The following is a 14,088-nucleotide window of genomic DNA, read 5'->3' as shown; positions in this document are numbered from 1 at the left end:
GTGTTCTTTATAACTAGGCTTGCTTACATTATGTTCAATTATTAACTCATTTTGTTTGATAAAATCGTTTCAAATATTAAGAGAAATGATTGATTTCTTGATACAGTGTTCCCTCAGTATCTATGGGGATTGGTTCCAAGATCCTCACGGGTACCAAAATCTGCTGACGCTCAAGTCCCTTATGTAAAAATGGTGTAGTATTTGCATATAACCCATGCACATCCTCCTGTATCCTTTAAGTCATCTATAGATTACTTATAGTACCTAATAAAATGTAAATACTATGTAAATAGTTGTAAATACAATGTAATGCTTTGTAAACAGTTGCTGGCATGTGGGAAATTCAAGTTTTGTGTTTTGGAACTTTCTGGATTATTATTATTTTTTTTGATCCATGATCGGTTGAATCTGCAGACCATAACCCATGGATGCAGAACCCATGGATACAGAAAGCCAGCTGTAATTTCCTTTATCAGCAATTATTTTGAGTAGATGACCACAAAACTAGTTTTGAGGAAGAGAAGCAAAAAAATAAAACAAACAATATAGGTGGCTCAAAAGTAATTATCAAAAATAGTCAACAGGGGGCTTCCCTGGTGGTGCACTGGTTGAGAGTCCGCCTGCTGATGCAGGGGACACGGGTTCGTGCCCCGGTCTGGGAGGATCCCACATGCCGCGGAGCGGCTGGGCCCGTGAGCCATGGCCGCTGAGCCTGCGTGTCCGGAGCCTGTGCTCCGCAACGGGAGAGGCCACAACAGTGAGAGGCCCGTGTACCGCAAAAAAAAAAAAAAAATAGTCAACAGTTAAATCTTTCACTAGACAATCTATGCTATAGATCATATTCTTTGGGTTGATTGCTGGGATAAAAGATACAATAACATCCTTGATGGTAATTAGAGATAAGCAAGAAAGGCAAGCACTGATGCGAGTAGGATATCTGAATACACGTGGTTCATTCAACAACAATTTAATGAGTGTAAAATATGCACCAGGCACAGTGAAGCATTAAGATATGGTGTAAGAGTCCCTGGTACTACAGACTATGACTCAAGCGTGTATAAGAGCTGTATTGCTAAGAGCCAGCTGGAGGAGTAAAAGGGTCAAACCTTGAAGGGATTTTATGCCAACTAAGGTATTTATCCTAACAGTAATGAGGCATCATGAAATACTTTTTTTTAAACTTTTTAAAAATTTTATTTATTTTATTTGTTTATTTTTGGCTATGCTGTGTCTTCAATCCTGTGCGTGGGCTTTCTCTAGTTGTGGTGAGCAGGGGCTACTCTTCATTGCCGTGCATGAGCTTCTCATTGCGGTGTCTTCTCTTGTTGCAGTTGCAGAGCACAGGCTATGGGAACGTGGGCTTTAGTAGTTGTGGCACATGGGCTCAGTAATTGTGGCTCTCGGCCTCTAGAGTGCAGCCTCAGTAGTTGTGGTGCACGGGCTTGGTTGCTCCGCGGCATGTGGGATCTTCCCCGACCAGGGCTTGAACCCATGTCCCCTGCATTGGCAGGTGGATTCTTAACCACTGTGCCACCAGGGAAGCCTCATGAAATACTTTTAAAGTGACAATTTTTAGATAGATTACTCTAGTGGAAGTGTGAAGAAAGAACTGGAGAGAAACGAGACTGAATGCACGAAGACCAGCTGGAATAATATAATTTAGAGTAATTTTAGGAGGAATTAGAGGATTATTTGCAACTTTCCCTAAACCACAGAGTCTAGCATCCCCCTACTATAAGATTGTAATGGCCTTCCACTCTACGTTTTCAACCTGTTAAGCATAGCCTCCCCATACCTTTATTCACTTGGTCCTAGAATTCTTTGCAGCTGTCTTCAAAATGATACATCAAATCCAGGGTTTTCTAAGTATTTGTTTGCTGCTGGACACTGGAAAGATGCACAAATACCATTATGTCTAGGAAAGTCCAGTGGTAGAGTGTCACAAAATCCCAAGAGCTCACAGCAGGAGATAAGAGTCTATTCCTATAAAAGTCACATGTTTCCAGGACAGGGTGATTTATGTCACAATTTTTGAAATTGCTAATTTCTTGTGGCTCACTTAGATTTTGAAAAAACTAACTCCTTTGAGGTAGGCTTAATGCATCAGATTACCTGTCTCACATGTGTCGTCTTAGCTGCATGAAGATACTAAAATCAATCAAGTTAATCCATGTCAGACTGGTCTTATTTTAAGTTAACTTGAAGATGCCCCAAAATCACAATAATTCATAAGAATCCTGGTCCTGGTAACAAATTACAATGCTTCTGGCAAGAGATAATGGTGACCTGAATTTAGGCAGTGAAAAATGGGGATGAACAACGATTTAAGGGGTAACAAAATAGGATGGTTACTTGAAGATGTATTAGATCTAGGGATAAGGAAGACGCAATGACTCATTCTTATGTTCATTTATTCATTCAACAAATATTTACTGAGTGCTGAAATAGGAGTGCTTAAATACTGAGGCCAGATTGTGTGCTGAGGCTTGACATACAATGATGAAAATACGGATATGGTCCTTGCCTTCTGGAGCTTCTATTCTAGCTGGAGAAGAGGACAGAGGAGGAGAAGGGAGCAGAAAGAAAACAACAAATTAATAAAAAGAAACAAACAAACAAAAAAAGCTGAATCATTTTAATTGATGCCAGGAGGGAAACTAAGAGGATATTATAAACAAGAATCACTTGGAAAGAGGCTACTTTATAAACTCAAGTACAAACCCTCAGAGGAGATGATGGAGCTGAGATCTGAAGAACGGGGAGGAAATACCCATGCAATGAGACAGAGGAAGAGTGTTCAGAGCAGATTTCTAAGATCCTAAAGGGGGAAAGAAATTGATATAACTGACGCACAGAAAGGTGGCTGGGGAGACTAGAACATAGTGAGCAAGGGTGAAAGTAATGTGAGATGATGTTAAAAGACCAAGGTGGAAGTAATCGGGTAGATCTTTCTAGTTTTATAAGCCACGGTAAGGACTTTGAAGTTTTTTATAACAGCAGAGCTATTGGAGCAAAAAAAAAAAAATGACATGATTAATTTACCTTTTTAAAAGATTACTCTGATATCTGTGGATAGACTGCTTTGGAAGGGAGCAGTAGTAGAAGCAGAGAGCCAAGTTAGAAAGCTCTTGCAGGAGACCAGGAAAGAGATGAAGGTGGTGGTGGCAGAGATGAAGTCAAATGATCCCAGATATATGTTAGTATTAGAATGGTGTGAAGGTCTAAGGTGTGATGGAAAAAAGGAATTAAGCAGAATTAGATTTCACCATTTATTGAGAAGGCAAAGACTAGAGAGAGAATCAGTGGAAAGCAAGATTCAAAGTTCTATTTGGGTCATGTAGTTTGAAATTCCCAACAGACATCATCTGTGGAAGTTAGGTAGGAAGTTGGTTGTATGAGTGTGGAGCAGAGAGGAGAGTTGTGGCCTAGAGGTAGAGATCAGGGAGTCATCAACAAACAGAATACTTGAAGCCACAGGGCTGAATGAGAGATTGGTTCAAGATGGCGGAATAGAAGGATGTGCTCTCACTCCCTCTTGTGAGGACACCAGAATCACAACTAACTGCAGAACAGTCATCGACAGGAAGACACTGGAACTCACAAAAAAAGATACCGCACATCCAAATACAAAGGAGAAGCCACAATGAGACGGTAGGAGGGGTGCAATCACAATAAAATAAAATCCCATAACTGCTGGGTGGGTGACTCACAAACTGGAGAACACTTATACCACAGACGTCCAGTGAAAATTCTGAGCCCCACATCAGGCTTCTGAACCTGGGGGTCCGGCAATGGGAGGAGGAATTCCTAGAGAATCAGACTTTGAAGGCTAGCAGGATTTGATTGCAGGACTTCAATAGGACTGGGGGAAACAGAGACTCCACTCTTGGAGGACACACACAAAGTAGTGTGCTCATCGGGACCCAGGGGAAGGAGCAGTGACCCCAGGGGAGATTGAACCAGACCTAACTGCTAGTGTTTAGGGTCTCCTGCAGAGGCAGCGTGTAGCTCTGTCTCATGGTGAGGACAAGGACACTGGCAGCAGAAGTTCTGGGAAGTACTCCATGGCGTGAGCCTTTCCAGAGTCCACCATTAGCCCCATCAAAGAGTCTGGGTAGCCTCCAATATTGGGTTGCCTCAGACCAAACACCCAACAGGGAGGGAACCGAACCCCACCGATCAGCAGTCAAGCGGATTAAAGTTTTACTGAGCTCTGCCCATCAGAGCAACAGCCAGCTCTACCCACCACCAGTCCCTCCCATCAGGAAACTTGCACAAGCCTCTTAGATAACCTCATCCACCAGAGGGCAGACAACAGAAGCAAGAAGAACTACAGTCCTGCAGCCTGTGGAACAAAAACCACATTCACAGAAAGACAGACAACATAAAAAGGCAGAGGGCTATGTACCAGATGAAGGAACAAGATAAACCCCAGAAAAACAACTAAATGAAGTGGAGATAAGCAACCTTCCAGGAAAACAATTCAGAGCAATGATAGTGAAGATGATCCAGGACCTCAGAAAAAGAATGGAGGCAAAGATCGAGAAGATGCAAGAAATGTTTAACAAAGACCTAGAAGAATTAAAGAACAAACAGAGATGAACAATACAATAGCTGAAATGAAAACTACACTAGAAGGAATCAATAGAAGAATAACTAAGGCAGAAGAACGGATAAGTGACCTGGAAGACCAAATGGTGGAATTCACTGCTGCGGAACAGAATAAAGAAAAAAGAGTGAAAAGAAATAAAGACAGCCTAAGAGACCTCTGGGACAACATTAAATGCAACAACATTCACATTATAGGGGTCCCAGAAGGAGAAGAGAGAAAAAAATGACCCAAGAAAATAGTTGAAGAGATTATATAAAAAACTTCCCTAACATGGAAAAGGAAATACCCACCCAAGTCCAGGAAGCGCAGAGAGTCCCATACAGGATAAACCCAAAGAGAAACACGCCAAGACACATAGTAATCAAATTGGCAAAAATTAAAGACAAAGAAAAATTACTGAAAGCAGCAAGGGAAAAACGACAAATAACATACAAGGGAACTCCAATAAGGTTAACAGCTGATTTCTCAGCAGAAACTCTACAAGCCAGAAGGGAGTGGCATGACATACTTAAAGTGATGAAAGGGAAGAAACTACAACCAAGATTACTCTACCCAGCAAGGATCTCATTCAGATTCGGTGGAGAAATCAAAAGTTTTATAGACAAGCAAAAGCTAAGATAATTCAGCACCACCAAACCAGCTTAACAACAAATGCTAAAGGAATTTCTCTAAGTGGGAAGGGAAACACAAGAGAAGAAAAGGACCTACAAAATCAAATCCAAAACAATTAAGAAAATGGTAATAGGAACATTCATATTGATAATTACCTTAAACATGAATGGACTAAATGCTCCAATCAAAAGACACAGGCTTGCTGAATGGATACAAAAACAAGACCCATATATATGCTGTCTACAAGAGACCCACTTCAGACCTACGGACACATACACACTGAAAGTGAGGCAATGGAAAAAGATATTCCATGCAAATGGAAATCAAAAGAAAGCTGGAGTAGCAATACTCATATCAGATAAAATAGACTTTAAAATAAAGAATGTTACAAGAGACAAGGAAGGACACTACATAATGATCATTTATACATGAAATCATCCACTATTCTGACTGCCATGCAGAAAGCATGAAATAGAGGTTTGAGTGTGAAAATGTCAGAGAAGATGTGGCTAATTTTAATAAATTAGCTCGTGTTAATATAGGAAGAGAAAAATGAAGACCAATCTGGTCTCTTCCTTTCTTAGGTAACATTCATGTTTTTTATGTCATATATCTCTAACTAGATAGAAAGCAGTCATTTGAGGTCAAAGGTCATGGTTTAAAATTTATGTGTGTTCTCAGAATGCCTCATACTTCATTGTGAAAACAGTGTATTTTGATTTATATTGATAAATGACTTTTGGAGAGTCTTTCTCGTCTAAAGTTATTGCATACATTCTGACCAGGTAGAAAGGAGGATTCAATTTGGTAAACTATGAGTAAAGATAAAGATAATTGATTGGTGTTGGGTGCCCTGAAGCCTCCCAGAAACCATGCAGCTCATTTCAGCCTGGAAAGTAGCAACAAGAAGAAATCTTCCAATGCTCCGGACCTTAGAGGAGCTCTTGTGAAGCTCCATGTGATGAGTCATATTCATTGAAACAGTCTCCATTGCACTGAGTATCTCTGGCATTGAAGCAGCCTCATGGGCTTCTCTTTTTGCATCAGGAGGTGTCATTTAGATGTCTTCCCTTTTAGAACCAACACAGGAAATCCATTCTAGTGGAGGTTATTTTTTTTTAAAAGAACGGCCATGCTTCAAATCATCTTCAGAATTGCAATAACTTTTGTTAGAATGAGGCACTGTATTTGGCTTTTGATTATCTGATAAGCTTGAAAAATCATTTTCTTCCTTTCTGGCTTGACACATGACCTTCAAAAAGGCAGTCTGGTGAATTACCATGATGCTCAGCCATTACAGAAAGATTAGGCTGGAGACTTATAGCAGTGCATTTACCAATTCAAAAAATAAGCAAATTGTCCTATGCATACAGTGACTAAATTTACAGAAAAAAACCCACCCCTGGACAAATGCTAAATTGTCCTCTGGATGTTTGGAAACTGTAAATAGTCTACCTTGAGTTCATGTAAGTGACTGCGATGACTGCAACAGGGAACAAAAGCTCCTCATGATTTCAATAACTAACAATTAGAATAGCAAGCAAACAAAAATTATCTTTTAAAGATGACCATATTAAAAAAAAAAAAGGATGACCATATAACTGACAGCCTTGAAATTCATTTACAAATGTTAGTTAACAATTTAAAACTGATTTAGTGTTTAAAATTTGTAATGGTTCAATTTTTAAATGCCAAATCACTGGTAAGGAGATGTTTTCAACTATATCTGAGATAAATTATCTGTGTGCTATGCAAACAGGCACCAAATAGTATAACGGTGTTCGTGAGTGGTTTGAGGATGGCAGTATAAGATTGAAGAAGACACAAAACTTGGCACGGTCTCTTACTGTACATAAGTCTCCCCTTTGCCAAATAGAGATTTACACTTACACAGAGAGAGCCTTTTTAAGGGGAAAAAAAAAAAAAAAAAGCCTCCATTTGAATTTATCTGGAAACTACATTTGCTACATAGGAAACGTTCAGTCTTATTTGTATATTTATTCATCACTACTAACATGCAGTTTTGATTCTAATATGACCATAAACTTTCCAAACAGAACTTCTGTGTGCTGATTAAAAGTAATGACAGCGTGTTTATTTATTAAAGTCAGCAAATCTGTGATTCAAAAAGACACCTTACTAAAGGGTCAGGATTTTTATATTAGGAAAGAATGTCTGAAAGTATGGAAGAAATGCTACTCTTTGGATAAAGATATTATATTGCTGTGAAAATCAGACATTAATAATTCATTTTTCATAGAATCTGCACTTCTGGCTCTTGGAAAGCCATAATAGTTTGAAAGGCCTACTAGGGCAAGAAGGAGCAGAATGTGTCCACCTGAGATTCACTTTAAAGTTAACTGACCTCTTGTACCAGGGTGCAGAAAGCAACCCTTGAAACATGGTATAAAATCTCCTCCTACTTAAAAATCATTCTGAATTAATGTTATCTATAGCTTCCAACTTTAAAATGGCCCATATGGAATTAAAGAAACAAAGCAGACAGAGACAAGGTTTTGAAGAGTGTCCTTCAGGGAATATGGAAAAGAAAACGGGAAAGACTTTCAAGGTATTCCAACAATTGGTTCCAATTTTTCAACTTTCAAAAAAAATAAATTAAGGGCTTCCCTGGTGGTGCAGTGGTTGAGAATCCACCTGCCAATGCAGGGGACACGGGTTCGAGCCCTGGTCCGGGAAGATCCCACATGTTGCGGAGCAACTGGGCCCGTGAGCCACAACTACTGACCCTGTGCGTCTGGAGCCTGTGCTCCACAACAAGAGAGGCCGTGACAGTGAGGGGCCTGCGCACCGCAATGAAGAGTGGCGCCCACTCGCCGCAACTAGAGAAAGCCCTCGCACAGAAACGAAGACCCAACACAGCCAAAATAAATAAATAAATATTTTTTAAAATAATTAATTAATTAATTAATTACCATGGTAGGCACTAGGGCCCAAAGATGAGTTAGACCTAGTCCCTGGCCTGGGAAAACTCACCATCTGGAGGAGGGGACAATCATATGAGTTTATTATGACCTAGAAGTCTAAGGATGGAGATATGCACCAGTTATTAGTTGAATAAATAAGCAGGAAGTTATACCAACTTGCCCAGGCCAGGAAAAGATGGTATCTGAGCTGAGTCTGGGGCAATGACTAAGATTTCATCAGGAAATGTTGGTGTGTTCTGGAAAAAGGTTAGCATTTAGAAAGATGATCCATGCAAAGACTGTTTAAGCAAAAATACTGAAAGAAAAAGCAGTGTGGTGTATTGAGGAAACTACAAGTGCTTTGAGTGCATAAAATGTCAGTTAAGGGAGTGAATAGAGATGAGACAGGACATGTATTTAAGTAAGGGACAGGTATTGGGGAATTTTGTAATGTTAGGTGCTTGGATTTTATCCTGTAGGAATGGGAAGCCACTGAATGTGAGCAGATGAGTGATGTGGTTCCAGCAAAGTAGAGGCAAAAATATAAGATACCATTTTTGTCAAGATGCACCATTAATAAATTAAATATAGCTCATACTTCAGCAATCCTCAGCTTCTCCTATGGACAACTCTTAAGTCATAGGCCAATATTCATGGAATAAATGTTTCCTAACACTATTCTGTGCATGTAAATCTGTGGAGGAAAACAAATGAAACAGTTAAGGAAAAGTTCAAGACAACATATAATTATGTACATAATTTTTTTAAATTGTATTAAGATAGTAAATGTGATCAGAATTCCAAAAAAGGGGTTGAGACATCAGAACAATTGGAGAAATCTTCTAAGGCAGAACTTAAATTGAACTCTTACATATACGCACAAACATATAATCTCTCCGTTTTGATTCTCCATTTCTGTTAGAGAACGTGATGCCCACCAAATATTCTATTTTCTTCCGTATGTTTCTCAGCCCCCTTGCCACTGGGGAAGACCGCGTGACTACTTCCAGAAAAGACAGGGCAGCTGTGATGCCGGTCACTTTCTGCCTCAGGCAGTGAAAAGTTTATGTGGAATTCCCAGGTTCCTTCTTGCCTGCCATGGAGTCTGGCAACGTTTGGAAGGTTGAGCCTCTGGCATCCTGGGTCTGGGAGTGAGTACATGGATCAGAGCCCCTCACCCTGACATCGCTAAACAAACGTATGTGGAGTTGAAGTTAAGATAAACCTAGTCTATCCAAATGAAGATCCCCTTCCTTCTTTTTCCTTCCCTACCGTTTTATGCCTTGCCTAGTTTAGGCCTCTAAGGGGGCCTAATATTGTTTTTTCTTCTGCACTACAATCTCTTCCTACGTAGGTAACACAATTTTCAGAAAATAGACATAAAATAAAAACAAGAACAACTACAAGGCAAAAACAATAATGCCCTAACAAAAGCAAATTTTGAAAATATATTGAAAAAATATTTTAAAATGTAGTCCTATCTGGGAAAGACTTAGGTAATTGTTTTATCTTACTTTAAAATGTTTTCTGATTTTTCTAAAATACTCCTGCATCATTTCTATAATAAAAAAAAACCTTTTAAAATTTAATTTTAAAAAATGATTTGGAAACTTGCCAGAAATTGGCTCCCATGAATGCTAAACAGAAATGAAGTACTGACAGTAAAGAGAAGCAGATAAGTGTCATCTGATTTTTTGAGACTTTAAACGTATGTGTGGATTCTTTTTTTTTTTAAATTAATTTTTATTGGAGTATGGTTGCTTTACAATGTTGTGTTAGCCTCCACTGTACATCAAATGAATGAGCCGTACGCATACAGATATCCCTTCCCTCTGTGTGGATTCTTATTTTCAAGGTTATCCCAGTATCTGCAATTCTTTCCCCCTCTATTCTTCAGAGAACATGATCAAATACAATATTATAATATCAAGTTATAATTATTTTATAGTTTGAAATAAAATATTTAGGCCATTTCTTAGTACTGATTGCTTAGATACTGTGCTGCCTAAATCATGTTTGTATGTATTGAAAAGTAAAACATTAGTCTTGTTCATTTATTTGCTTCATTTTGCTGTTCTGCAATAAGTTTTCCATATATGGTATGCAAAAACATTCCCATAGAACTTTCTGTTTGACTAGGAATCTTTGATATTTAAATTATTTGCTGTTCTGTGGAAGCTAATATTCAAAGAAAAATATCTATTACATTTTCAATTTTCACCTACTGATTTGTCATTTGAACATATTTGTTGAATTTCTTAAGCAGCTTTGTTTTTCTGAGTTTTGAAGATACGATGAAAATATTGTGGAAGAACTAAATCAGTACACAGGGTTATGATGGAAGCTTGACTGCTTACCTGTTAGGATACTCTAATGAAATCTTTTGCAATTTAATCCCCCCAAAACTTAAATTTTCAGATTTCAATTTGAGTTAATGGCTTACTAAAACTGAAGACAAGTTGTGTAGAAGCAAAAATTCTAACATGTGTAAGATGTTAAGGGCCTGTAGTTGATTAAAGTAACAGTATCTTTGATGAAAATACCAATGATATTTATAGGCAACACGATGAGCATAACACTGTAAGCGTAACTGATGTAGATTCTTTCTATTCTTCAACTTCTTAAGTTACCTAAAACTTCAAATGTTGACTTTGATTCCTTTTTTTTTTTTTTGGTGTATGCGGGCCTCTCACTGTTGTGGCCTCTCCCGCTGCGGAGCACAAGCTCCAGACGCGGAGGCTCAGTGGCCATGGCCCACGGGCCCAGCCGCTCCACGGCATGTGGGATCCTCCCAGACCAGGGCACGAACCCGTGTCCCCTGCATCGGCAGGCGGACTCCCAACCATTGCGCCACCAGGGAAGCCCGACTTTGATTCTTAAAGCTGGTTAGGGTGGCAACTAGGCTATAATTTACAAATGAAGCAACACTTTGCCCATTGCTCTGATTTGTTTTTATTCACACTATTTCATTCATTTTTTGTTCAATAATATTAAAGCAGAATGTGTGTGTCTACTAAAATAGAGCAAGTGTTTCAAAAGAAATTTGTATTCTTAAATAAAATTCTACCTTATAATAAGCCAGTGAGATGGAGTAGCTTGCTAGTCCAAATTATCTCTAAGAAATCTGAAAGTCCTAGAAGTGCAAGTAAAGCTTATAAGCTGTGGAGAATCTAGGCCAGACCTAACCTGAAAGAAAATACCTTAATGATTGAAATAATGCCATTTGCAGGACCATGGATGGACCTGGAGATTATCATACTAAGTGAAGTAGGTCAGACAGAGAAGGACAAATATCTTATGATATCGCTTATATGTGCAATCTAAAAAAAAAATGATACAAATGAACTTATTTACAAAACAGAAACAGACTCACAGACTTAGAGAATGAATTTATGGTTATGGGGTGGGGGAGGGGAGGGGAGGAATAGATTGGGAGTTTGAGATTAACACGTACTCACTGCTATATTTAAAACAGATAACCAGATAAAGAAGATGTGGCACATACATACAATGGAATATTACTCAGCCATAAAAAGAAATGAAACTGAGTTATTTGTAGTGAGGTGGATAGACCTAGAGTCTGTCATGCAGAGTGAAGTAAGTCAGAAAGAGAAAAACAAATACCATATGCTAACATATATATGGAATCTAAAAAAAAAAAAAAAGAAAAAAATGGTTCTGAAGAACCTAGGGGCAGGACAGGAATAAAGATGCAGATGTAGAGAATGGACTTGAGGACACGGGGAGGGGGAAGGGTAAGCTGGGATGAAGTGAGAGAGTGGCATGGACATATATACACTACCAAATGTAAAATAGATAGCTAGTGGGAAGCAGCTGCATAGCACAGGGAGATCAGCTCAGTGCTTTCTGACTACCTAGAGGGGTGGGATAGGGAGGGTGGGAGGGAGACGCAAGAGGGAAGAGATATGGGGATATATGTATATGTATAGCTGATTCACTTTGTTATAAAGCAGAAACTAACACACCATTGTAAAGCAATTATACTCCAGTAAAGATGTTTGAGTTTTTTTAATAGAAAAAATGCCATATTTTAATAGAAGATCACCATTTATCAGAATGCATACCAAAATACTGCAACAAATTGGTCTTCAGAAGAAATAGAAAAATAACAGAAAACTCGATATGTTACACCTTTGAGGAGTCTGCAACCAGGTTAATTGGATGTTAAAAAATAAAAGTAAATAAAATAAAAAAATAAAATAGATAACCAACAAGGACCTACTGTATAGCACAGGAAACTCTGCTCCATATTCTGTAATAACCTAAATGGAAAAGAATTTGAAAAAGAGTAGATGTATGTATATGTATAACTGAATCACTTTGCTGTACACCTGAAACTAACACAACATTGCTAATCAATGATACTCCAATATAAAATAAAAAAATTTTTTAAAAAGGGAAAATGGTAAGCAGGGTATATGAATTCCAGAATGAGATTCACATTTTTCTAATCGAGACATAGTACCATTTGGTAATTTTTTCAAAGATGATATATGTTAATAAAAATGTTATATTTTGTTGAAAAAAGTACCTTAATGTTTAAGAAACAAAGACCATATACCAGGACTGTCATCATCACCTGATTATTGTTGATTATCACATTCATGCTTTGTCATTGTTACTGAAAAAAGTGTATGTTGAAAATATTTCAAAGCCTCTTCATTTCTCTATTTTAACTGATTTAGTAGAGGAACATGCACAGCCCACTGCACTTCTAGTCAAAGCGCTCTTATCCTGTGTCTCAGCATTTTATCAAATATCTGTTGTGGACTAGACATGGTGTTGGAAACACTAAGTGGGAGGGAGGGAGGGAGATCACAGCTACAAAATCAATCTCTTTTTTTTTGTAGTTGCCTCTCATCTTTTTTTTTTAATTTTTACTTTATATTGGAGTATAGTTGATTTACAACGTTGTGTTATTTTCAGGTGTACAGCAAAGTGATTCAGTTATACATATGCATATATATATATTCTTTTTCAAATTCTTTTCCCTAGGTTATTACAGAATATTGAACAGAGCTCCCTGTGTTATACAGTAGGTCCTTGGTTGGTTATCTATTTGAAATATCGTCGTGTGTATATGTTAATTCCAAACTCCTAATTTATCCCTCCCCCCCGCACACCTTTCCCCATAAGTTGTTTTCTACCGTATGATCCTGCAATCCCACTCCTGGGCATATATCTGGAGAAAACCATAATTCGAAAAGATACATGCACTCCAATGTTCATTGCAGCACTATTTCCAAAATCAATCTTAAACCTCTGTATCATCTTCTCCAACCATGGATTCCTACCTTTCTAGTTTTCTCATTCCTCCATAGATCATGAGCTTAGGAATCAGACTACCTGAATCGAATCTTCCTTTCTCGATTTATCGTCTGTGTGACTTTCGCAAATTATTTGACTTCTCTGAACCTCACTTTTAAAATTGTGGTAAAAATAGCACATACATCATATAATGTGTGAGGATTAAATGAGGTAATACATGTAAGTAAATTGCTTAGAACAGTGCTTGGCACATATAAGTACTCAAATATTTGCTATTATCATCATTATTACTGGTAGTAAGGTTATTAGTAGTATTATTACTAATTTTAATGTCATGTAGACAGATACCTCTTTGGAGTCATAAAGATCAATAAGACACACTGAGTATCCACACAACTTGTACCCCTTTAACCACTTCATCCATTTTCTCACGAGGAGTCATCATTTCCTCACTTATTTGTTCTATCATTCTATCTCTCCAAATAAGTTATTGATTGGTTTTATTATCCACTTTCACCCCTTGGACGGACAAGAACTGTGGAAGGTGCCCTTACAGAATCATAGTTTCCAGCTGCCTGTAACTTACCAACTTCCGTTTCAAAGATTCACCGCTTAACTCAAGGTACCTACCGTATCCGTGCTCCTCTCACC

The sequence above is a fragment of the Orcinus orca genome, chromosome 11 (assembly GCF_937001465.1).
Source record: "Orcinus orca chromosome 11, mOrcOrc1.1, whole genome shotgun sequence".
NCBI classification, from domain to species: Eukaryota; Metazoa; Chordata; class Mammalia; order Artiodactyla; family Delphinidae; genus Orcinus; species Orcinus orca.
Note: the sequence above shows the minus strand (reverse complement) of the source record.